Raw genomic sequence first — 25,673 nt, 5'->3', positions numbered from 1 at the left:
TAAGAGAGTTCTAGTTTCAAGAAATACATTCATTGGCTCTAAAAACAGATATTAAAGAATGAGTTTGCACCACGGAATTGATCTCAGGGTGTATCTGCGCCCTGCTAAGGCACAGCACGTCGCCTGTACTGTTCTCATTAGAAGATATTATTGGGAAAAACACCCTGGCTTGCTAGATAAAGCCAAGGTTAGCAGCAACAAACAAGACCAGAAGGAGGAAACCAAATGAGAACTAAGCCCATAACAGAGCCCTGTGGTTGCTGTGGCAGCCTTTGCAAGGGGCTCATGCCAGCAGTGTGTGATGCACAGAGAATTCTGTGATTTGACCTGGTGTCAGACACTGCTGCTGACACTCTCTGAAACTGTGTGTGTGTTTTGGGCTCTCAGGATAGGCTGGAGGAAGCCTTCCCTTCATTGAGCCTGTTGGATTGTTGTTGGCTGGCGTCTGTAGTGTCCTCTTGAGTCACTGAAACATCCCCCCTGCAGCTGAGTTGTGTGGGATAGAGGTGAACACAAACTGTTCTCTCCGCTCAGAAATGCACAGAAGGGATCTCCTGGAAGAAAGAGCCAGCAGGAGAATTAATGAGGCTTTTTGAAGAAATAAAAAAAAAAAAAGTTGTGATATTTTCTGTTGGAGGGTTTGCAAATACAAGATCTCAGGAATTTCCTGCCCAGTATGGTATAGGAGAGAGAAGTAACAATTTGGCCACACTTTCTTTGCAGTATCTAATGGCATATCTAAAGATTTTCTATTTTCTTTAACATCCCTCTATTTGCCAACTACAAGGTTTCCATCAAGGAAGAGCAACTATTTCAGCTCTATCCAATGGCACTTTCTTGGCAGGAAAACCAGACAAATAGAAGGAAAAAAGCCAGACCTTGTATCTATCAAGGGAAAACGTCACCCACCTGGGGTAGAGTTGCTGACTGTGGCTGAGGATGAGCTATTTCAGAGCTTATAGCAGGAAGAAAGCAGAAACAGCAAGAATACCACTCAGATAAATTCTCCATCTGCACATGGCTTTCCCTCCCTCTCCATGCCTGCCACTAATAGTTTTGTTTACAGCTTTGATGGCAAGACCATGACACCAGCTATGCTTCAGGAACCTGTCATTAGTGCTGCGGGGGCAGGGGTGGTCTCACAAAAGCTGAATGGAAGCAAGGCAGCCTCCCAAAGGATGTTATATTTGAGCTCTATGTAGGGCACATTGTCCTAGATCAGACCAGCAGAGCACTCTGCACAGTCCAACTTCACTTGTCCTCGTTTCGCTTTTCTTATAATTAAAAACTTCCTAAGTTCCTCCAGACTATGGAAGGCAGCATTTGTTTTGTAGGCACAAAAGAAGGTGTCACTCCATGTACCCTAGGGGTGAAAAAAAACCCCCAACCTGAAGAAAACAGGCCATTAGGAGACCTGATTTTAGTACTCTAGAGCTGAAGCGAAACTTTTGTCAGGAATTAGCTCATTCTTCATCTTCCAGCTAATTCTTTGCCTGGCTGCCAAGGCTAGATATCAGCAGAAAGATCTGTTTATTTAGAGAGAATAAAAACCCTGCCCACACAGTGGTCTTTGTCTTCTGAGGAAAGACTGGCCGTGCTACCAGTTAAAAGTACCAGGTTTTGTTCCCATGGAGATGGAGAACACAGCATTTCCTTGCCATTGGCATTGCCTGCTTCTGTGACAGTTTAGTCAAGGCTGTTTGGACCCCATGAACCTGATGTGGGTATCTGAGCAAGGTCCCAGCTCCACTGCAAATCCTGCTCTGTGCTGGGATCCAGCTGAATGTACTCCTTATGGCAAGTGTCTGAAGCAGCAGCATCCTTCAAAGCACAGAGCAGATATTCAGAATCAGCGCTGACAGCAGGAGCAAACTCCTTGTGGGGTGGGGATGAGGTGCAGCACAGTGACAGCAGCCTGGCTGAGGAAATGGTGTGCAGAATGTGCCTGGGCATCGGCTGTGGCACTGCTCAGGAGCTGCTGGGGATGCGCAAGCTGTGGTGTGACAGTGACGGTGACAGTGACAGTGACAGTGGGTGCAGTGACACCGGGAGCTCCTGCCCAGGTGACAGCGCCGCTAATGACACTCCGAATTGGTGACTATGACAATGACACCCATCCGAGGGGGGAATCTGGAGAATGCCCAGAGGCTGCTGTGGTCGCTGGGCTGTCACTGTGACAGCCCAGCAATAACTTTCACATTTCTGGTGGTTTAGATGTGGACTTTTTATCGTTACACAGTGATTGTGAAAAGCTCAGTGTGGGTTCTGTGGTCCCTGTGTGCAACACGTCAGGAGATGATGGTTTTAGGCAAACCATAATCATTAAGAAAGCAAGAAGAGGTTGTGGAGATGTGTGGTGACTTCCTGCTTCATGTGTGGGGTTGATGCTAATGTTGTTGCATCACTGAGGCACGGGCACATTTCAATAACTGAAATATCTTCCTGAATTCATTCCATCCCACAGAATAGCTGGTAATGAACACGCTCCGTGGTTGCAGCTGGGTGCCTGATGGGGCTCACCCATATTAAAGTACACACCTGCCACTCTCAGGGTTCTTAACTAAAGGTTAGGAGGCTTTACAATTTTGTGCTGTTTCTTCAAAGGCCAAGGAAATTGTTTAGGGGAGGAGGGTGAATGGAGAATCCTTCCTTCAGCAGAATTACACAGCAGTTCCAGGTGACTGTAAAGGGTGAAATGATGGTGCGGTGTAGCTGAAATGTTTACCTGGTGACGTAGCAGAGCAAAAACCCTTCTTCAGCTTTAAAGACATGTTCAGAGGTTCTGTCTCCATCCATGTTTGGACAAGAGCTTTATTCCCCCCACACAGCGTCTAGCAACCCCTACCATGATGTTTTTTGCCATGTCTGACTGCTCTCAGGGCAGACTCAGCACAGGAGAGTTGGTGCTGCAGGTCAGAATGGAGAGGGGTGGGAAGGAGGATGCTCTGTGCCAGATGCAAGGGCACAGGAGCTTTGTAGCCTAAGAGAGATCTGCAAATTCCTGTCCCTGGAAGGCCCACAGTGGATGGGAGCACTGTGTGCTGTTGACAGCAGAGGAATGAGAGGTTTCTTTCTTGAGTCAACCTGTGCTGGCAGTAGTTTCCTCCTGTTCTTCATCTCAGCCTCCAGCTGTGCACAGTGCAATGCGCATCCCGTCCTGAGCACAGCCCGGCTCCTCAGGGACTATGAGTTGTTTCAGCCACAGCTCCATGGCTTTATTTAATTTGTGGTGCAGAGATTCCTGCTTTCAGCCTTTGGCTGAGGTCCCCAGGTGATGCTGGCAGCACCAGGCAGGCGTGGAGCTGCTCTGGCTGTCCTGAGAAGAGGATGGCTCAGCATCAGCCTGCCCTGGGCCAGCAGCTGCCACACCAGGTGAGTCACCAGCTTGGTAAAACTGCCCCTGCAAAGCTCAGGCTGCTTTGCAGGGATGACCAGTGACTAAAATAACCCCTGTTCGTCACTGAGCCCTGCAGCTCTGCTGAGGCAGCCACCAGATTTTGTGTGCTTGGGTGCTGGGCTGCTGGCAAGGGACACTCAGGAGCTGCACACCTGAAACACAGGGGTCTGCATAGGATAGAAACAGAATTTTGCAGCTGCAGGAAAACTTGTAAAGAGGCTGAAAAGCAATGAATTATTAATCCCTCTCCTTCTCTGTATACACAGATGCAGTTACTGTGGGGTCCTCATTCTGAGTGTATGCTGTGGGTGCTGCTAGAATATCAACAGTTGAATCTGTTCTGCAAATTAGAAAATGAACATGTAGTTTGGATTCTGTTCATATTTTATTAAGGCCTCCAAGCACCAATTAGAGAGGGATTTGTAGTGATCACTCACTCTGTGCTTATGTTCTTATCAATAGCAGCAAGCTTACATCCAGATCAGCTATGAAATGAAGTCTTTCTTTTTCTTCTTTTCCTTGGATACTTACATATATAGATAGAGTATTTATAGAAATTGCTTTTTATCTCCTAAATTACCTCTCAGAGATAGGAAGGAATAGGCAAGCATTTGAATGTTCTCAAATGAGGAACTAAATTTGGTTTAATTAAACAATTATTGGGTGTTGAATTTAAAGGAAGCTTCTTTGTTGACAAACATATGATGGTCACCATTTCTTGTAAAGGTGTTGCTGTAATTATTCCGGCAGTAATCAGTTAGAATGCAATTTTTATAATTAAGTTTCCACAGTCTAAATAAGCCCAGCCCTGTAATAGTTGTGGTGTTTGTTGCTAAACTTGTTTCTATTTTCACAGTGTCAGAAATCTCATGTAGGTGCTCTGGGATTTTTTTTTTTCCCTGCAGAGCTCAGGACGTTTGCTATGACTATTTAATGTGAGTTCAGCCAACAGAAACACGGATCTAATGATCAGATGCAGTGTGATTAATACAACACAGGTACTACAAGGAGATACATCTCTTTGGATTATGTAACAGGAAAAGATGTGATGCAGACAGATGAATCACAGAGCATCAATTCACGTTAGATCAACCTCAGGTTAAGGTTGCTCAGTTTTGGGCAGGGATGGGCTGTAGCTTTCTAGCAAGTGTGTGTTTGTTCAGTGAGATGCCAGCAGCTTGGAATGTGCCAAACAGGGGGGAGCAGGTCCTGGAGGTGACACCAGCCCCCAGTGTCCCAGCAGGACCCCCAGGATGGATGCTGGGTGCTCAGCGGTCACAGTCACCACTGAAGAAGGCAGGAGCTTGTCCCATATGACTTCCCAAGAAGGAAAAGCATTTATAACATGATTGCTGAGCCATTCCCCCAGCTGTGGCTGCTAGGACAGGGCAGGTTGTCTGTCTGTCTCCAGGGATCTGGGCACGGAGGGGTTGGGGTAAATGTGAACCAATTCCATCAGCAGGGAACTGATGGGGCTCCCCTTGTCTCTTGGCAGCCCTGTGAGAGGCTGGCACCACACATCAGGAGAAGTGTCCCCCAGTCTGTGTCCATCTCTTCAAAGGCCATGGGGACACTTCTTCTTTGCGTGACTATTTTTTGTGTATTTAATTTTTTTTATCCCGGGTGGTGGGAGAGTTGTCTGGGGAGAAAAGCAGATATGACGCCATAAGGAAAAATCAGAGGGAGGAATAAGGGGAATTTCACACCTGCAAATCTATCTGCTCATCTGGAAAGGATCCCAGCACTGGTGACAAGCAGAAAAGAGAGTGAAGAAGTAAAATTTGGGCTCTGCAGTAGGCAGAGGAGGGATTTGAGAAACAGTGAGCAGCACAGGCCAGACCTGTCCATTGTGTGACAGTCACAGCTTCCACTCACAGCTTATCTTTTCTTCTCTAAAAATAAAGCCTTTTCATGTGATAGGGATTCTACTAGGCCAGAAGCAGACAGGCTTTATTTTTTGGCATTATTAGCAAGGTGAGAGTGGAAATCTTCATGTGACTGCAAGGATTGCAGCGTGGGGAAGTGTTCATTTCCAAAGCTGGTGGGAATTTTAGATATATACATTTACATTTCCTTTAATAGGGTTAGGGCCCCAAAGGCAGCAGCTCTCTGCCACCAGAAATGGAAAAGGTCCCAGTTAGCTTCAGTAACACATGGAGCTCAGAGCAAACACAAAACCAACATGCTCCTTAAAGAAGCAATAAGTCAGGGAGACTTTAATATTCTGAAGATCCAAATTCTCAGGGGTGCGGTATTAACACGAGTCTGAAGACAAAGATGCATTTATTTCAACTGCATTCCTTTAAAGAGAGGTTTTATTTCTCTCATTTTAGTTGTGTAGAACTGAAACAGAGCACTGTTTTTCCCAGTGAAGAGTTCAATATGAAATCCTTTGCTAACATCTGAGGAAGTCAGGAGTTAGGCAAGGTGCAGAAGGGGATCCAAACCAAGCCATTTGCAAACCACCATCACTCCAGTAGAAAATATTTCAAAATGGTACTGGATTACTGGGGCAATAACAGTGTGGTATCCAGCAGAAACTGCTCCCTGCTCACCTGCTGAAGTGTTTGCTCATTAGCTTCAACAGTAACGAGCCTCCAGCTGATTTTCTCACACTGTCCTTTTAGCAGCCACCCACTTGTCCCCTCTGGGGCACTCTTAAAAGAAACACCCCCAGAAAAAAACAACACAAAAAGACGAAGGCCTCCTGAAATGTTGATTCTTTTTCTCATGTAGATCAGTTATTTTCCCTGTTGCCTGCAAACCAAACGCTGCCAATCCTCACCCAGGGCTGCAATTCAGATTGTGCTTATGCTTCGCCAGACTGAGTGACCCCTTGAGGAAGCAGCAGTGAGAGGCAGGGAAGGAGTGACAGCTAAAAATTGCCATATCTTGGCTTCTTTAAGAGGGTCTTTTCGTTCCTTGATTTTATTTGTTTTTGACAGAGTGGAGGAGTGCAAAAGAAAACAACTGATGTCTAAGATTGAGTTGTACTGATGGCAGGATTCTCGTGTGGATGTGGCATATGTGTCTGCATTTCTCTATATGCTACAGGAGTCTTGGCTTTGATTTAGTAAGTGAGATCCTGCCACTATGCTAATGCAGATGAGGTGGGAGGGAGATGAAAGGTTGAGGGCTGGAGGGTCAGAGGAGAGAGACAGAAACCTCTGTAAGTAATCTGGATGCAGAATGTGGAGGAATCTCACATGAAATCAAGGGCTATTCCTCACCTTCCCGCCCTCCCAAACACTTTGCTTTGATCTTTGCTAGGAGTGAACTTCAACAAGTAAAAGACATCAGTGATTACACAGATTCAGAGATGGTTTTTCTCCTGCTGGGCTGCCAACATCCCCTGAGTGCTCCGATCCTTGTTGGCTTTCCTTCCACGCAGCATCCACATCCCATTCAGTGCCATCCCATAGAGGGAGAACAGCACTGCTATTCCAGCAGGTAAACAGCAGAAAAAATTACCAGCAGACCTGGGAGCTTGTGAGGAAAGCAAAGTCCAACAGACAGCACCCAGGGACAGAAGGTGAAGTAACCCTGGAGTAGGAGAACTGACGTGGGAAAGGGGTGAGGCAGCAGCTCTGCGTGGGCTGTGGATGGGCAATAGGTGATCTCCCTTGTCTCTCTTTTCAGCCCTTAGCTAAGCAAGAGGAGGTTTTTCTTTCTGAGGGATGTGTCTCCTTCTTCTCAAATCTGAACTGGAGCTAATGGTGTCGTCTCCTGTTTGGTCAGCACCACAGCTCAGGTTCCTCCTGTCCTCCCCCTTCCTGCAGGCGATGTATGGTAGTTGTGTGTTGGGGGTGTTTGTCCAGGGAAAAGGCAGACAAATGCTGGACTGCAGACCACAGTGGGGTGAAGGTGAGCTGGAAAGGAGCTCTTGTCACAGCATGCATGGCAGGGGAGGCTTGGGGTGACCCCAGGTCAGCAGGGAAACGGGGGCAGGTCTGAGCCACCAGCACTGTGCCTGCAGGGGCTGAGCAGCCAGCAGAGAAGGAGGCCTGGCCTGCAGGGAGTTCAGCAGAAATGTCTGTGTGCAGAAGGTGATTAATGTCTTTAATGAGCTACCAAAGGAAGTAATAGCAAGCCAAACCACACAGGTTGCAGTGGGGGAAGGGGTGAGGAGAGGGGGCTGTTGCAGACAAGGAGGAGGCAGGGAGCAGTGCTGCTCCCAGCTCACTGTCCCAGAAAAACAGGCAGGCACAGCAGCTGTCCCCAGCCTGTCCCCAGCAAAGGCAGATCTGAGTGCATTTCACGGATTTAATCAGAATTAATTCAGTCTTCCAGCCTGTCTTCATTCTGGGGTCTCCTGCTCAGCTCATTATGGCTGTGCCAAAAGCCACTCTCTGCAGCTTCAGGGTGTGGGGATGGCTATCTCGGTGTCCCTGTGCTCCTGCCCTGTGGGGACAGCAAAGGCAGAGGCTGTGGGCAGAGTGGAGCCTCTCCTGCACTGTCAGAAACAGATCTCCCTGGGGTCTGGGACCTGGATTAGCCTTGGCTGGCAGGCGTTAAGAGTCATCATTTGTTTGGGAACCTGCAAGAAATGTGTGGATGAAGTCAGGCATATTTCTAACATTGAATCATCTATACCATAACATCCTCCACCTTAGCAGCCTCGAGTGCCAGACTCACAGAGACCTTGGGGGGAGCAGATCCCAGCATCTCTCCTGAACCCACAGAGCCCTGAGCAGTCCCATCTGCAGGAGATCACCCATCCCCAGCCACACACAGACTGGAAAATCAGCTCCTTGTGCTCCCAGACATGCCCATGTCTACGTGCTGATGCTTGGAGGGCAGGGAATTCACTGTGCAGCCCTCAGCTGGGACATGAGGCAGGTCCTGCATTTCCGTCCCTGCTTCCAGTGCAACCACACACTTCAGGGATGAGCCCTTCCCCAAACAGCCCACACCATTTTTTGTTCTGGAGAAACCAGCACCTACTTTGGGGTACAGGCTTGTTCTGTGAAAGAGGAAACTCTCACTCAAGCATCATCACAGTTTTATGGGGCCTAGCAGTCACACTGCATTGGAAGTACCAAACACTCAGCATCTCAGGCAGCAGCTCTCAGTGGCCATTCCCAAACTTCTCTTCTTTGTTTGAGAATATTTAGCCCATCAAAGCAAATCCTCACCTGTGCCCACATGTCCCCTGGTTGAACTTTTCCTTCCTCTGTGAGGTACCAGGTAAAGCAACAGAGCTGTGTTGATCCTGGCTGAGTTTAGCATGAGACTTTGGGAGACAGGTGAGCTGAATCCTATCCCACAGCATCTGCAGCTGCATTATGCTCCTCTGCTAATTCCTCAATCCTCTGCTGAAGGTGACATCTCAGCAGTATCAAACACTTTGCTGCTCTCCCTGTGAGCAGCCTGTAAAGGCTTTGATAAAAGCAGGCAGCACATTGCAAGCAGGCTCTTTGCAGTTGTGCCATTCTGATGTATTGCTAAGAAGTGAAGAAAACAGATGTTCATGGCACAGGAACTGCTCTGTTCAGGTTCTCCTTCTGCATTTTGGTACCGCACTGCAGTGGCCCCCCAAGGGCAGGGGCCTGGCATTGTCCTGTGAGGTGTGATTGTCCTTTTATCCTCTTGGCCTCTTCTGTTTCTCACATTTCCTGGGCTTGCTGCTGGCAGGAGTGTTTGCAGTGCTCTAACGGCCATGCCTTTGCTTTTGCAGGCTTTATGCAGCTCTCTTTCTCCCTCTTCCAGGATACACTCCCTAGAACTGGGCTCTGGGGGAACCATGGGGTTGGTATCAGTGCCATGAGGTTGGTTCATCAGGGGAGGAATGCCTACAGATGCTGTGGCATTTCCAAACCAGCACCCAGGGATTTGACTGAGCAACCCCCACCAGCTCACATTGGATGACCACAGTTAAGCCTTGTGCAGTACTGGAGCTAACAATCTTGTGGGAAAGGAAAAAAATCCCATTGCTTTGTCCATTAAAAAAAAAAAAAAAAATCTACAGTAATTTCCTATAGCAGCTGAGACAAATGAGACCCAGAGCTCTAGATCAAAACACACCTGAAAATCTTGGGAATTCTGAATCCCATCCCAATCTGTCACGAGTTCTAATTGCCATTTGGCAGCAATCTCAGAGGAGTTGCAGAGCAATGTGCATTCAGGTTTCCTGCTTCAAGCTTGCACAGGACAGAAGGTAAAAGTGTGAATCCAAACTAGCAAGTTGAGCAGAACAACTTTAAAAACAAACGGGGGGGAGGGGGAGAAAGTCATCCCCAGGGCTGTGGAGTGAAATCTAGAGCAGTGTTGTGGAGGCTGGGGATGAAGGGAATTGGGGCCAAGGCATTCAGGTACAGCAGCACCCCTAGGTGGGACCACAGGATCCTTTGGAGGTGTTTGTCTCATCCAAGGTGTGTACATCTCATCCAAGGTGTATTTGTCTCATCCAAGGTGTGTTTCTCATCCAAGGTGAGTTGTCCCAGCTGTGCAGAGGGATGAAGCGTGTGGCTGTAGGACAGGGGGTGCCTGTGCCATAGGATGATTCATGTCCAGAGCACACGAGGTGCAGCACACAGGGATGAGATTTTTCCCCTAGCTATCCTTGCCTGCAGGCAATACAGCAAATTCTGCACTTTCAACAACAGCAAATGTACATTAAAAAAAGGCTCCATCAAAGGGAACTTGCACTTGAGAGTCTCCCTTTAGCCACTGGAGAGCAGCAGGCAGACAGACAGGAGGCTCCTTCCCATCCCTCCCTGCCTGGTGTTCTGTGGTTTTGGCATTGCAGAAATGGGAAGCATCTGTGAGCCCTTTGGATCACAAATGGAACTGGGAGCCTGCTACTTGTGCTAACAACTCATTTATTATCAGGGAGCAGAGGGTTTCTTCTGAGCCAGTGCAATCTATCTTTTCTTAAAGACGCCGTGTGAGACTGAAAGAATTTGCTTTAAGAGTTGGCACCTGGAGCCCAGTAGTGAGTCCCTTTTTGGGAAGAACTCTCCTTCCTCACTTCCTCACTAAGATTTCTTTTTCCCAGCTTCAGGAAGAAGGGAGAAGGATGTTCAGCAGCAGCAGAGCACTCTTTGCTCTGAGAAGTTGGAGCATTCCTGCTCTGAAAAATTCTTTGGGAGGTGCTTCTCTCCTACTTCTCCTTTGCTTCTCTCTCCATCAGACTAGAGTATTTTGCCCAAAATACTGATGAAGGGAAGGTGAAGAGGCTGCTCCAGCCCCCTACATGGAGCCCCTCTCTGCAGCTCCAGGCTGAGTCTGCCATGCACAATATCCACCCACAGGCAGCACCTGCTGCTCCTGCCCTGGATTTCCTGCTGCTTCAGCACAGAGCTGCTTCCTCTGCCATGCCATCCCCTCTGCCTCCCCAGTCTGGTGCTGCACAGTGGCTCTGGGGCCACCCTGGAGCCCCAAACAAGTCCCTGCAGCCACAGACCTGCTCTGGAGCGTGCGCCCAGCTCCTCCCCTCTGCCTTGGTTTGTCACAGTGCTCTGGGATACTTTCTGTGGCAGCTGATCCCCTTCCCCAGATCCTCATCTCTCCCAGAGTGAGATTTTGGTGTTATTTGGCATCAGTCTTGTACCTTGCTTTGTTTTGTCAGTTATGAGATGGCCGAGGAGCTCTAATGCCTTCTCCCTGTAATTTCTTTCCTCAAGAAGTGAGAAGAAAATAAAATATACAAGGGGATACACTAAGACATCAATGGTTAAAAAAAGTAAAAATCCTGGAAAGGCTGCATTGAGTTTTAGGCAAGTGGTAGAATCAGGCACAGACGATAAATGAGAGCTGAAGGCTCGTGGCAAGTGCATTAGGGCAGCCTCTAAGGTGTTCTTTAAATGAACATTTGTTGCAGCTCAGTCCCACGCCAGGCAGCAGCTGAGGCCAGCAGGGAGATCTGCTCTGATCCCTCTCCCCGTGGGGCTCTGCAGCTCCTGCAGGCTCCAGCACAGAAAGGGACAAAGTCTGAGCTCCCAAGGGAGCAGGGCCTGATGCTTTGGACAGTGTCAGCTCTGCTGCAAAGAGTGAAAGGCTAATCACTCCTCAGACATGTCCTGGAGTTGAGGGAGACTTTGACTTCCAGCCTCCAGTGACCTTCCCGTGCCTTTGAGCCCTCAGCTGTGCCTTCTGTGTGTGAGGCTGCCTGTGAGGGGTGGCTTTAGGGAGAAGTTCTGTTTTAAGGGGATTTGGGATATTGTCCCATCCTGTTGTCCAGTTTTTTGGGTTGTTTGTTTTTGGGGTTTTTTCATCAGTGAGACTGGACAGTGATATTATTGAGGCACACACACATGAGGCAGCATGACAACACCTCGATTCCTTCTGGTTCTGCTGGAAAAGTCTGGATGCTCAGAAGGCAGGATGTGCTTTCTGTGCCTGCCAGTGTTGTTAAATAAGTGGGGAGACCTGAGTGAGCACTTGCCCATAGGAGAGGACACAGCTTTGAATTTCTGTTCAGACCCACACTGGCCTCATTAGCTTAGGCTCATATTGATAATTCCAACTCTTCCTAATGAATCTGATCCCTCTTTGTGCAGGTCCCCAGACTCTTGGCAGGTGGGGATGGCTGTCTGGTGCACACCCAGAGCTCTCCCATGTCTGCGGGCACATGAGCAGCAGCCTGTGATGTCTGGGAGGTGCTGGGGGATCCACTCCTGCTCCCCTGGCAGTGCCAGGCAGCAGCAGATGGGTAAAGGCCACACGGGTGCTCTGAGTGGGTGAGCAGAGACTGCCTCTGCATGCAGCGTCCTTGGGAATGATTTCCCCAAGCAGACTCCTCATGGAGCTGCGAAGTGGAAGTGCCAAGGGGCCACAGTGAGTGGCCACAGTCCTTATTTGTCAGCACCTGCTCTCCCTTGGCTGTGGTGACAGCAGGGAAATGTCCTTTATGTTGAGGGTGGGCTCATTCATCTCCACCCCCTAAGGGACAAGAGCAGGAGCTTGAATCACCTGCTCATCTCAGTCCTCATCTTCCTCCCCACATGTGGCTCTGGGCTGCAGCTCCAGCTGGGCAGGGCAGGGACAGAGACAGTGACAGGGACAGGGACAGGGACAGGGATGAGGCACCTGGGGAGAGGAGGGTGTAAACCAGCTCTGCTTCTTCCCCTACTGCCCACAGGGAAGTGTTTGATCTCCCAATAGGAGGAAATTGAGAGAGGTGCATTTATCACTGACCCTGGCACAGGAGAGAATGGCTTCTCTTGAATTCACTTTTGTGCAGCACCAGGCAGCACTGCAGTGGGTGAAGCTTTTCCATTCAGCCCAGGCAATGTAGCTTTAATTTCCCTTCTTGATCTTTAGGCCAAAGATTATCAATAACTTTCTATTGAGTATTGAGTATCAATAACTTTCTATTGAGTATTCTTTCTTTTGAAACTTCCTTTGGGGAAAAAAAATAAGGTTAGAGGCCATGGATACTCTGCTTATCTGAGCCAAAACTCTTATCCCACTAGGATTAGGATTTCATCAGATGAAACATTAGGGGCAAGTGCCTTGGCTTGTTGTCTCCATGTGTTTTCCATGCTTCCTCTCCCCTCCATGTAGAGAAGGCAGTTTGGGGACGCTTCTCTCCCACCCAAAATGCTTCACTGGTTGGGACTGGAAACTCATCAGGTCTTTAAGGAGTTTGAGTGGACCATGAGCCATCCTTAACCTAGGGAGATCGAGGAGATATCTTCATGCCCACCCTAAAGAAATTAAAAAAAAAAAAAATCTCCATTTTTTAGGCTCATCTCTTCCAAGATAGGAATTTCCATAACCAAATGACTTCATGCAGCCCAAATTTCAAACTCCACCCAAATTCAAATTTCCCAGCAGACCCAGTGTAGATACAATGGAGGCATTTAAAATAAGGAGGAATGTATATTCTGCTTTGTTTTTTCATGCTGTGGTTTAGTAGCTGTGATTGTGGTGAGACCTGGGGCTTTCCAACCTGATCTTGGCAGAGAAAAGCAGAATATGTCTAACTACCACAAGAATTATAATTATTGCTAGGCATTTCTGCAGTTTTATCAAAGTAGGAAGTGAGTTCTGGGAGGGCTGTAAATAAATGCTTTCTCCCAGGCTGTCCCCAGGTTGGATGGACCCTGGCACAAGCAGATGCTTCCCACAGGGACTCCCTTCTGAGCTGCAATCAATGACAAAAATTACTGTTGGGACAGCCAGAGGCACTGAAATCTATGTACCTGATGCAATGTCCTTATCATCCCTGTGTGGGAAAACAGACACTTATTGCCTATAAAATTTTTTATTTTCTGAGGATATTAGAAGTTCCTGTGTAGGGGGGTGCATTAGCTTTATTTAAATGTTCAAAATATTTATTGAGGACATGCTTCCTCTATATTCTCTCTTGATAGGATGCCCCAAATCCAGTGACATTAATTAGCTACTTAAACTTTTTTCCCCCCCAGCTATGGCCAAATCTCTCTGGATTTAGCAGCACAGCAAAGATTTAACAGAAAGTTTAAATGAGAAAAGCATATGAGAGGAGAAATTTAGGATAAGGTTCTGTGCCTGTTAACTGATGGCATTTATGAATTATAGCTGAGAGATGTCATATCAGTGGAAATGGAAAACAGCTTAGTGGATTATAAAAATACCCTCTATAAACCATTTTAATGCCTAATTTTTTTAAGTCTCTTATGGTAGGTGTCACAAAAATGAATTCTAGCAGAAAGGATAAAATTTTTCCCTGGGTAAACTGGCTAGCTGGCGATTAGAGGCTGTCAGGGAGAACAAACTCTTGACAAGACTGAGGTGGAGTTTGGCTGAGGACAGCAGTCTCCCATTTCTGGGGAGGTGAGTTTGCTTGTGGGTGAAGCAGATCCAAACCTGCAGGGTGAAAATCCCTGCAGCCAAATTCCTCCCATCCCAAGGAGGCAGTTTGTGATGCCTTCCCATCCCAAAGAGGCAGGTTCTGATGTTCTCCCATCCCAAGGAGGCAGTTTCTGATATCTCACCATCCCAAGGAGGCAGTTTCTGATGTCCCACCATCCCAAGGAGGCAGTTTCTGATGTCCCACCATCCCAAGGAGGCAGTTTCTGATGTTCCCCCATCCCAAGGAGGCAGTTTCTGATGTTCCCCCATCCCAAGGAGGCAGTTTCTGATGGAGAGAAGGAGAGGAACACTGAGGAGCGAGTGCTGGGGTCTCACCTGTGGGTCTGGTTTGGAGTGCCCATCCCTGGAGTGCCCAAGGAAGGGCTGGAGGTGCCACTCAGTGCTTTGGGCTGGGGACAAGGAGGGGATGGAGCACAGCTTGGACTTGGTGATCTGGGAGGGCTTTTGCAACCAAAAGGATTCTGGGATTCTTTGCGCTTTTTTTCCTGCAGCTCTGTCGGTTCTGGTTTAGCATTTCAAGATGCTCCATGAGCAGCGAAACCCAGAACACTCAGTGTCTGATGGATTTGGGACCAGGGAAATCCCTGGTGTGGCTCAGTTTTGGGGCAACTCATGGAGGGGCAGCAGCCAGGAGGGCACAGCCAGGATTGCTGGAATCTGGAGATGTGCATGTGGGACAGGAGGGTGCAAAAGTTGCCTGTGGAATGTCTTGGAAAGAGCCAGGAGGTGATGCTGGACAGAAAGATCCATCCTGGTGTCTACCAGGCTGCAGTGACTTTGATTCCATCACTTTCTTGAGTATTGAGTGTATTTAAAATCAAACCTACAAGAAATAGCTGCAGCTCTGCCCTGCCCTGTGGAAGGGGTGGTTTAGCTGCCCAGCATTTTCTGGTCATTTCAGAGAGGTTCCTCATTCCTCTGTGTCCCCTGGGTTCCTCCTGAGCCTCATTTTGAAAGCTGAGGCAAGGCTCAGTTCTGGGTTAGGATATTTAGGGCTGCTCTGCTCTGCAGCACAAACCCAAGCTGCCTGTGCAGGAAAGGGGGATGACCTACCTCTCCCTGTGCTTTGGTTCCTGGGATCCATTCAAAGGAGCTTATTCTCTGACTACCTTTGAAGGCTTTGTGTCAGTCTTCCCCACAGATCCTTGTACCTCAGGCCTCTTTTGTGGTTTTTATTCCAGAAAAGATCTGCATGTGGGATAGAGGTGGCACTGCCTTTCCCAATGTGAGCTCAAAGCAGAGCTGTGTTTGCCATGTGCCATTGGGACTGGCAGGGAGGCAGAGTTTAGTGTCTGGGCTCCAGCTGAGCACCAGTGCAGGAAAGGCAATTTTCCAAATTAAATTACACCAGCCAGGATGCTGAGCAGCTTACTTCTGGGTCCTGCTCTCTCTGCAAGGGACTTCATCATGACGTGAGCTGAAGGGATGAGTAACAGACTTCAAACTGAATGCTCACCAAAAAAATCTCCTGCAGAATAATCCAAGAGCAACCTACAACCAAGTTCTCCAAGATCCACTTGGGTTGGGAGTGTGTTTTCAGTCACAGAGAGATGAGCTGTCTTGCCTCTGGGCTTTTTCTGTTGAATGAATCAACCAAGGGCTGACTATAAAATGAATTGGAGGGGGGGAAATGGGATTTCTCTGACCCCTTTCCTTCCTTTCCCATTACCTTTTTCTAGATGGCACAGGTAAGAATATTCACCTGTCCACCTTGCACCAAAGGTACCCAGAGAGGAAGAGATCTTGGGGACACTTGATTCACATATAAGTTTTCACAGAGAAAAACAAAGGAAATAAAATGTGGGAAATGTGTTCTGATTACAAATCTTTCTTATTAAAAGTTGGGGGCATTATTCAGAGACTGTCCTGGAGCAGTGACTTTTTACAGCTCTGTAGTCTCAGAGTATTTGGGGAATTGCTAGCTCTGTAGTCAGGTTATGATCTGGGAGATCATTTTAATTTTGACAGAATGTTCCCAGCCCAACTCTCTTGGAGGCTTGAGTAGACTGTGCCCCAAAAAGACAGAAAATAACTGCATTGTGCAACTTGTCAGCACCTTTAAGCCCATTGGGTGTTTATTAACAATCAGAGCTGCTGGTTTAGTCAGGTGGCTTTGCTGTGCCTGTGTGAGAGCCTGGCTCAGAGTGGAGGGGAAGCAGAATCCTAAATACTGTTTAGGATTTCAGGACACCTTTTGCCTTGTCACCACCTGGTGAGGATGATAAACAACCCATTCCCTTTGCTTCCAAACAAATACACACAGTCTCCACTATTGCACATTTCCTGCTCTCCACCACATTTTTTGTCAGAACCTGAGTGGGTTGCAAAATAATTCTTTGGATGTACCCATAGTTTCCTACCAAGCCAAATGGGAATCCCTTTAATGCTATTTTTTTGAGGAAGGAATGCAAAATGAAAACTTTCCATTTTGGAGGACTGGAAAAAGAAAGCAAAACCATATTGTCTGGAACTTCTATAGGAGTTCTTTTGTGGGATTTTTTGGTGGTTTTTTTCCTGCTGGGTGCCTGCAGTTCCAACCAAAGGCATGGCACATGTGTTTTACTACACATTCGTGCTGTGCATTAGCATGCAGGGATGTTGCAGGAGGTTCTCCAGTGTGGTGAACAGGCGTAGGAAGAAAATTGATTCCTCAGGAGATTTCAGCAAAATGGCATCTTGGGAGCTGATCTCCCATCAGATGCAAAATTTCTTTACATTGATAATTTGGATCCTCAAACCTTTGTCATAATAACACACAAGGGTTATTGCTGCAGTTTTCCAAGATTGTCTTACCTGTTATAAATTCTGAAGCAAAACTGGGGGGCAATTAAATGGGGAAACTACAAGGGTGGTGGTAGAGAAACTAATTCCCTTTGCTTTTCAGACAGTTAATTTAACAGCTGTCTTAGAAAAGCTCTCCCACAGGACAGCTCCATCATGTGAAATTCCCAAGGGATATGACAAGTCAAATAAATAGTTCATCTGCTCATTATGTGGCAGGTGGATGATTGCATTTCCTTCTGGGAGGAGGAACCTTTTGGGTGGCAGAGTCTCACCCAGATGAGGGAGGGCATTTCTCAGGTGTGAGTGCAAATGTCCATCTGTGTCTCCCAACCAAAGCAGAGCAGAACAAATCATTGGTGGTTACTTTTGCTAGAGGTGTTTCAAAGGCATCATTGCACCCTTCTCTGTGGGGAGAGCTTGCTCTGGGCTCACCCCTGTGAGCAGGAGAGCTGAAAGGAAAGTTGCAGCAGCAAGGATGCTAAAAGGTACTGAGATCCCAGCAGAGTTACACACAGAAGGGAGGAAAAGCCCTGAGGTGTTGGTATAATGTCACTCAGTCCTGTCCTGCCCTTCAGCCCACCTCAGCCTGGGACAGACACAGGCCACTGCATCATCTTTAGTTTGACTTACATCTTCATTGCTACTACTTTTTAAAGCTGCTGTACTTTGGCTCCTTTTGTACATTGCCTTTCTTTATTATTTTTTTTTTCTCCATGCACATTATTCCACCAGGGACTTTGACCATTCCTGCAGAAATCACTTTGGGTTCCCCTGCAGACACCACTGCTGGGGTGACTGTGGAGCACTCAGTGAGTGTGGGGTGCAGCAGGATCAATGGCACATTTCTGGATTTCAGTGGAAGGAGAACATCTGCTGCAGGGATGTCCAAGCTCTGTTAAACACCCAAATCCTGACCAGCTCCATGTGCTGCCATTCCAGTCCTGAGCATTCTTCTGGAAATGCCAGTGCAGTTCAGTGTCACTTTGCAGCACTGACTGCAAAGGAATCACAAAATCAGGTAATCAAAAAAGATAACATTCTCCTTTTTGAGGTTTCCAGTGTAGCAGGGCTCCAGTCTGCTTTATGGGGGTTTTTTTTGATAGGTCATGGACAGCCCTCTGCCTGTCCCCCACTCAGAAGAATGTTCCCCATAAGGGCTTCAGCAGAAATGATGTTTGCTGGAATCTACAGACAGTCTGAAAAAGAAAAAAAAAGCTCTCAGAAGCATGATCCACATCCTATTCTTCCCTCTCCCCACACACTCATCACTGCATCTTCTCCCAGCGGAGCAGTGCTGAAGCCTAAGATACCACATTAAATGTCAGTCATTTAACTACCAGTTATTTTAGCAAATAAGAGTGGGACTGTCTCCCTGGGGTTGACTGAAAATTGTTAAAGGAGGGAACAAAAGGCAAGGAAAGAGAAAAGGAGAAGAAAGAGAGAAAGGAACAGAAAGGACAAAGGGAAGCACCAGGCAGAAGGATTTGTGATGGCAGAATCTGAGAGAGAGGAGTTGGAGGAAGGCACCCCAGTGACATCAATGGGCTGGATCCCACCGAGAGCTTCAGGGGGCATTAATGAGCCCTTTGTGATGTACCTAAATTACCCAGGCTCATCCTCAAGACTGTGCCTCTGATTCTCCTGCTGGTGTCAGCAGCAGCTCTGCCACTGTCTGCACTCTGCCAGTCATTGATTCGGAAGGAAACTTCTCCAAGGTGAGGGGATATTCCTGTGTTTGGGAGATGGCAAAAGAATCACTGATTAATTCTATGGGAAGGATGGGAATCCTCCTTTCTTTTGCCTCCCATCTTGCTCCACATTCCTTTCTCCTTGCATTCTGCTCTGGAGTCCAGTTAACCCTTGGTGGAGCTGATATCTACATCTCGCCCGTAACAACTGGGAGATTTTCTCTTGGAAAGTCAAGTTAGCTCCCAGTGTTGGCAGTGCAAGTTTTCTCTACAAGTAGAAAACATTCAGGGTGTATTAATGAGCTGTCATCTGGTTGTTCCCATGAGTTGTGTTTGTTGCATTCCCTGAGGCTCTGCTGGTTCTGGCATGGAGGGCTGTGTGAGTTTTAAATCTGGAGTCCGTCCATGCACGACTTTCAGATTCACATTGGAGAACAGTCGAGGAAGGAAGGAAGAAGCAGTTCTCAAGTCAGAAGAGCACTCAGTGTTGGTGTGGGCAGAGGAACCCACAGAGCAGAAAATCCCTCCCAGGAAGCTCTGTTCTCATCCGGAATTAATCAAAATAGTCTTTTGAAAGTGTGTCTATGGGCTGTGGATATCCTCAGTTACATCAGGGAATAGTCAGAGCTTTTAATGGCATTACTCCAAGTGAGCAAGAGCAGATTTGGCCCCTTGCTTCAGGATCCCAAACCACAGGTAATCCTCAGGAACAGTGTATTATTCCTAAAGACAAACATGGAAACCTCACAGGAAAAATCAAACCCATAAAACCAACAAAACCAAATCAAATCCAACGTTCTTCAAATAATTGAAAAATAATAACTAGATTATTATCTTTAAGATATCTCTATTTAGTTGTACTTTAAAAGTACAACTAAATAGAGATATCTTAAAGTACACATCAAAATTTAACTAATAAAGCAAATGTCTGCATTTTGTGTGAATAGTCCAGTTACAATGACAAACTCTCTCCTCTTAACATCTCATCTGCTTGTCATTTTTAACATGGAAGAGGAAAGGCAGGAAAAGTGAATTTGTGTATGAGGTTTGTGTAATATCCATCAGAAAAAACAATCCCTGACAAGCATAGCAGCCCCTTGAGAGCTTAATCATCATTGAAGCCAAGTACAAAAGGAGGAAATCAAACCTTTTGTGAAAGCTGGGGGCTTATTTAAAGAAATGAGCCAAAGCAGACTCATGCTTTGTCTGGTTTGAGGCTTTTCTGTGTAAATGGAGCAAACTACCGAATCAGACAAGTTATTTCACATCACAGTCCATGAGGGTTTGGACTTTCAGTATGCTGCTTTAATATCTTTTACAAACTACCTGTTTTCTCCCAGAAATCATGAAAGCCCACTCACATGCTGCTGTAGAGGGTCAAAGTGAAAATGAGGTTTAAGTTGGCTCTAAGTTCACACCTTCTTTTTAACACTGTGCTTGTATGGATTAAAAACTTGGTTGAATGCAGCTGGTGGTGAATTAACCCTTATCCCTTGAGGGCTGAGCATGCAGAGCATGTTTGTAGAGCAATAGCTGAAAATCCCAGGCTGTGTAACACAATAAAAGTCCTTATGTGCTGGTTTTGCTTGTCATGAGCTATAGAGGAGGTGCCTCTTTTGAACATAACACAGGAACACAAAAGATGTTGCAGTGAGCACAACCAAAGATCGAGCTACCCAGTGCACTGTCTGGTAATTGGGTATAGAAGCCATTTAAGGGAGACTATAAAACATACTGCCTCCTGTTTGATGCTGTTTAATGTAAAGTTTCCTCTGCCAGAGTGTGCATCCAGAGTATTGTGTTTAACAGCCAGCAGCAGAGCAACCCCCTGAATATTAGTGGTCTCAAAATTCATTTATACTGAGACTTGTCTGGCACAGATTTCCAGGATTTAATGCTGCATCACTTGGGAAAACGCAGCTCTGCTTTTAGACACACTGCCTCTTCATTCCTGGGTGTTCCCCTAAATCTTGGTTTTTGAGAAATAAAGAATATGTGTTATTATGAACTTTTTTGTCCTCTCCAAACCATTCCTGATTTTATGCATTTCTGTCAATCCCCTGGAATTCATCTGTTCATTAGTCCTGGTATCCTCAGGGTGCCTCAAATCATCCATGACCCTGGAAGTTGTTTTAACCTTTTGATGCCTTTTTGCATTCCACAGCATCCATGGGACACGTGCAAGGGTTTTATCTGCTCTTTGGCTCTTTTATGGGTTGGAAATCCTCTGACCTTACCCCTTGCAGCGCTTGCTGTGCTCTACAAGCTCCTTGTGGTCCTAATTTTGAACGGCACACAGTTCATCTCTCCAGGGTCTGACCAAATGGGCATGCAAATGGAGACAGATGTGCCACCTGTGATGGGCATTTCAGCCATTAGATCTGGAGGAATCATTTTTTTGAGGCCTCCTTCTCTCCAGGCGGGAGAACAGTTGAATTATTCTTGATCACTATTTCCACTATAAACTCTTGTGTCATGATTACAGGTCTGCCGCACTTTCCCCCCTCAGTTTCCTCCCCCATCTCCCTTGCCCTTTCATGTTTCCTGCTCCTTTGCAAAGGTAAGCTGTACCTCTTTGAAGTCCTCAGGGAGAAGAATCCTGTCAGGACAAGAACAGGAGCTCCAAGAGCCCCAACACCCTCCTGTATCTGATGGAGGAGGCATTCCCCCCTTTTCTGCATATGCATTTGGTCCCATCAGCAATGGAGCTGATTTTACTTTCATGTTTAAAATAAAAGTACATCCACTCATTTCCCCTCACTGATAGCCAAAGGGAATGATTTGGTATCTGGTTTGAATACCTTGTATCACAATAGCCTATTGCTTCAAATTTTATGCCATATGGGAGTAATTCAGATATCCTGTAGCTTCATCCTAGGTGTAACAAGAATAAGAACTTTATAAGTCTCTTTAGATTGCCTTAGCCTTTTGCATGATTTCTTACTAAGTAATTGATTTGGAAAGTAGCAGGAATGGCAAAATATGCCCCTAATGGGAGAGCACTGCATTTTCTGTGTCGTTGTTATACATAACTTCCATGTGTATTTAAATGAGTAGCATCAGCATAGAGCCAGGAGATATTATAGATATTATGTAGAAAAATAAGTGTTCAGGGAGTATCTGATGAATAAAGATAAGAACCATTTGAAGATCTGACCTTGCAAACATTGAAGCACAAATCTGTTTCCACAACCTTGCTCCAGCCATTTCCTGGGGGGTGTTGGGTACAAACCTCTGTCTGTGTGGCAGCATCCCAAGCCATCCTTCCCATCCTTCCTCAGCTCTGTTCCTGCTTTACTAACAAGACAAATCCAAACACGAGAATAGAGAGAAACCAGTATTATGGGGAATGTGAGAGGATTGAGAAGTAATTTTCCATTTCTAAAATGATTTTCATTCTGACATTTCCAGAAACATATGGCCCCATGTTCTGCGAGCGGTTTCTTAGGATGTGCTGTCCCTCTGCCTTGCTTCCCAGAACTCACAGTCCCCCACACACATGCTCACACCAACGTGCAGGGATGCCCAGCCTTGCACTGCAGTCTGTCGGCAGAGGAAGGAGAGGAGGGATCTGTGCTTCCATCCTCTGGGTCCCTCTGGAGTTCAGTCCTTGTTGCTTCAGGAGCAGGAGATCATTGTCACACCTCGTTGTGTCACACCTCGTTGTGTCACACCTCATTGAGACACACCTCCCGTGCCTTAATCTGCTGTAAAGGAGGCAGATTGGGGCTAGCAGCCCCAGTTTCATGTGTTTGAACAGCTTGAGTTCAATCAGAGCTCGAGTGCCCCCAAAAAGCTGCTCCTGTGGTGCTCTGGGCACTCTGCAGGGCTGTGAGATGCCACCTCTGCAGCTGCTGCCACCTCTGCAGCTGCTGGAAATTGGAAGAGATTTCACTGAAAACCTTCCCTTTCCCTTTTCCCTCATTTGCAACACGTCTCATAGGGCTGAGTAAGTGAAAGAATGGTGATGGCAGGGGTTCACCAGTGTTTTATTGGTGTGAGCAGGCAGAACTGCAGATTCCATGAGCTGCTGGTGCAGAGAGGGCAAAACCAGCAGCAGATCCTGCAATGAGCTCGGTTGCTAAGGAGAGCCCTGTGCAAGGCAGGAGAGAGAAGCCTCCAAAACATGCACAGATATTCAGTGGCCCCCTGTCTGCACAGAGCTTCTGTGCCTGGCCCCTGCAGAAAAAGGGGATTGTGGCTGAAATTCAAGCATCTTCTTGGATCCAGGTACCTGTATGATCTGTGCTTTTTGTGGCCCTCCTGGATTTTGTGTACATTTTTCCAGTCCAGTTACTATGAAATATCTAAGAAAATGCATGTATGAAAAGTCTGAAAATAATCAAACCTGATTTACCGCCCCAAAGATCATTCCATGCTGGACCTTTTTTGCATTATTTTTCCTGTTCAAGCTGTTTTTTCAGGAAAAAGTGGTGTGGGAGTGGGAGTCAGAGCTGAAGGAGGATTTTGCAAACTGAAGGAATTGGAGGGCAGGGGATGGGGAAGAAAAGCCATCACCTGCACATCAGGGCAGTGGGGCTCTGTGAGAGCAGAGGCTGCCTGTGGGCAGCGGGGCTGCATCTGAACCAAAGTATTCTTTCAGTCTGTGGCACACAGGGCTGCCAAGCACTGTTCTGACCTCCCAGCAGGTATCCCAGGAGAGAGCAGTTTGCAGCACAGCAGTGACCTGAGCCTGCCTTGGCTGTGACACCATTTCCTCGAAATCCCCCCTCCCCAGCTGGGCAGAGGCACTTCCAGGAACAGCCTCTGAGCCTCCCACAAAGCCCATTTTGTTGGAGGATCCCTGGAATTGGATGGGAGCATCCAACCTCACATTTCTGCTAATGAAGCTGCTGAGAGTAATTAAAGGCAGCAGTTTGGAGTTACAGAGCAATATCAGTTCTGATATTTGGAATAAGCCGTGCTGGGGGTAATTGTGCCGCTCAGCTCTCTCCCTTTCTCTCCCCACAAGCACTGCAGAGCATCCCTGGCAGGGTAAGGGCAGCTTTGTGGTTGTGCCTCTCATCCCAAACAGAGCCTGTGCATGACCTTGGTCTCTGTGCATGCTCCAGTCCCCAGGGATGAGCTGAGATGAGCTGTGGAACTCGGCCTCAGCACTGGTGGGCACTGGTGAAGCAGTGGTGGCCTTCAGGAGGTGCTTTCAGGCCTGTAGGTCTGTGCCTATGATGGATGTCTATCACAGACATCTTTTTATGAAAATCCTTTCCTTGGGGTTTTTCCTCCTGAGAAGCTGAGAAGCCTCAGGAACAAAATGTAAACAATGGTTATCTGCTGCTGTGGAATGCAACAGGTGCATCTGTGATTGGTCTCACGTGGTTGTTTCTAATTAATGGACAATCACAGTCAGCTGACTCGGACTCTCTGTCCGAGCCACAAGCCTTTGTTATCATTCCTTTCTATTCTTAGCTTAGCCAGCCTTCTGGTGAAACCTTTTCTTCTATTCTTTTAATATAGTTTTAATGTAATATATATCATAAAATAATAAATCAAGCCTTCTGAAACATGGAGTCAGATCCTCATCTCTTGCCTTCTCCAAGCACCCCTGTGAACACCATCACAGATGCCCACAAGGAAAGGGTGCAGGAGCAAACCGGCCCAGCACAGGGAGGGCAGTGCTGGTTCAGAGCCGTTTCATGGTGGGGATGTGGCAGTCTGTAAAGCCCCAGCCAGGGCACAGCACTGGGAACAAGGTGAAACAGCTCATCAGAGTCTCTGCTGCCCCTCTGCTGCACCATCCCACTCCCCATGGGCTGCAGTGACCTGAGCTCTGCCAGCTTGTGCATTTTCCCTTTTCTTCCCAACTCCAAGCAGGTTTATTTTGAGGCTGGAAACCTCAAAGGCTTTCCTCTGCTGCCCTGCTGCCAGCAGTGCTCCCTTGCTCATCATCTGGCATCCTCTGCCTGCTGCTACCTCCATTGTAAAGCCATGGAAGTGGTTATGCAATGGAAAATCATTCTGGGTGAGTTTTGATCACATTTACACCTCTGTGAATCAGAAGTGGTTTTTTGGTTGTGATTTTTGTTGCTAGTCTTGCAAAAGGGAGGATGATTTGGAGCTCCCCTGAGTTTTAAGTAGAAAAGCTTGGGGGTTTGTGTTACAGTAGGGGAAAAAAGACTGAAAAATGAAAGAGAATTATGAAGAGAGCACTTTTCCCCACAAAGGCTCCTACTTGGAATCTCATCCTTTAGGTGTGATCTCCTGCATTCCTTATTCCACATCCTGGGTCAGGTCAGTGACGAGTGATGCCAGATGCACTGAATCACAGAAAGGAAGGTGCTGATTTCTTTTTTCTCCCTAAATTCTTTCAGAAACCAACTTTTGTTTCTTCAGAGTCTTGATAAAGGAACATGGTAAGGGATTTTTTTCACATTCTTTTTTTTCTGCATATGTTTATTAAAACTCAGACTGGATACTTCAGAAAATCAGAGAAGCTGGAGAACACAGGCCCACTAATTTGGGAAATCCTTCAGGTCAGTCCAGCTTGTCAGGGTGCTCAGCACGGTTCAGCAGCAGTGGTTTTGTGTCTGACTCTGGGCTCTGCATTCCAACAAACACAGAGACCTCTTGGGGAGAGCCTGGGAGGGACCAGGATTGTCCCAAGCCCTGGAGCACGAGGCAGGGAAGAGAAAGGGAAAGCTCTGGGGTTTAGTCTGGACCATGGAGATGGAGATGTCACTTTCAAATCTTTCTGCCAGCAATGCTTTCAGTGAGCCAGGCCCATGACTGGCTGGTACAACCTCCCAAGGCCCCTACTGGCCCAAATCTCAATGTTTTTGTGAAAATGCAGTAGTGGTGTTTCATGCCACACCAGCAGGAATATTCCTGAATTTTTGCTCTGGGAGAAAAGGGACTTGACTTGTTCAGGTCTGCATTACCAAGGCATCTCTCAGGCAAACTGATTTTCTTTGTGGGGCCATATTACTGCCCAGTGACTATATAAATAACCACGTTTTCTTTCCAAGACAGCAAGTAACGGCCCTGAG

At 47.1% G+C, this 25,673-nt stretch overlaps 1 protein-coding gene across 2 annotated transcripts in view; it reads left to right on the top strand.

Moving 5' to 3' along the window:
• Nucleotides 1–25,673, top strand: part of GRIA1 (glutamate ionotropic receptor AMPA type subunit 1) — a 119,115-nt gene that overhangs the window by 3,039 nt on the left and 90,403 nt on the right. The window lies entirely within an intron of this gene.

The sequence above is a fragment of the Melozone crissalis genome, unplaced genomic scaffold, assembly GCF_028551555.1.
Source record: "Melozone crissalis strain CALT ecotype California unplaced genomic scaffold, PUWL_Pcris_2 ptg000061l_1, whole genome shotgun sequence".
In the NCBI taxonomy this organism is placed as follows: Eukaryota; Metazoa; Chordata; class Aves; order Passeriformes; family Passerellidae; genus Melozone; species Melozone crissalis.
The sequence above is the reverse complement of the archived record's forward strand: the minus strand, read 5'-3'. Positions and strand labels throughout refer to the sequence as shown.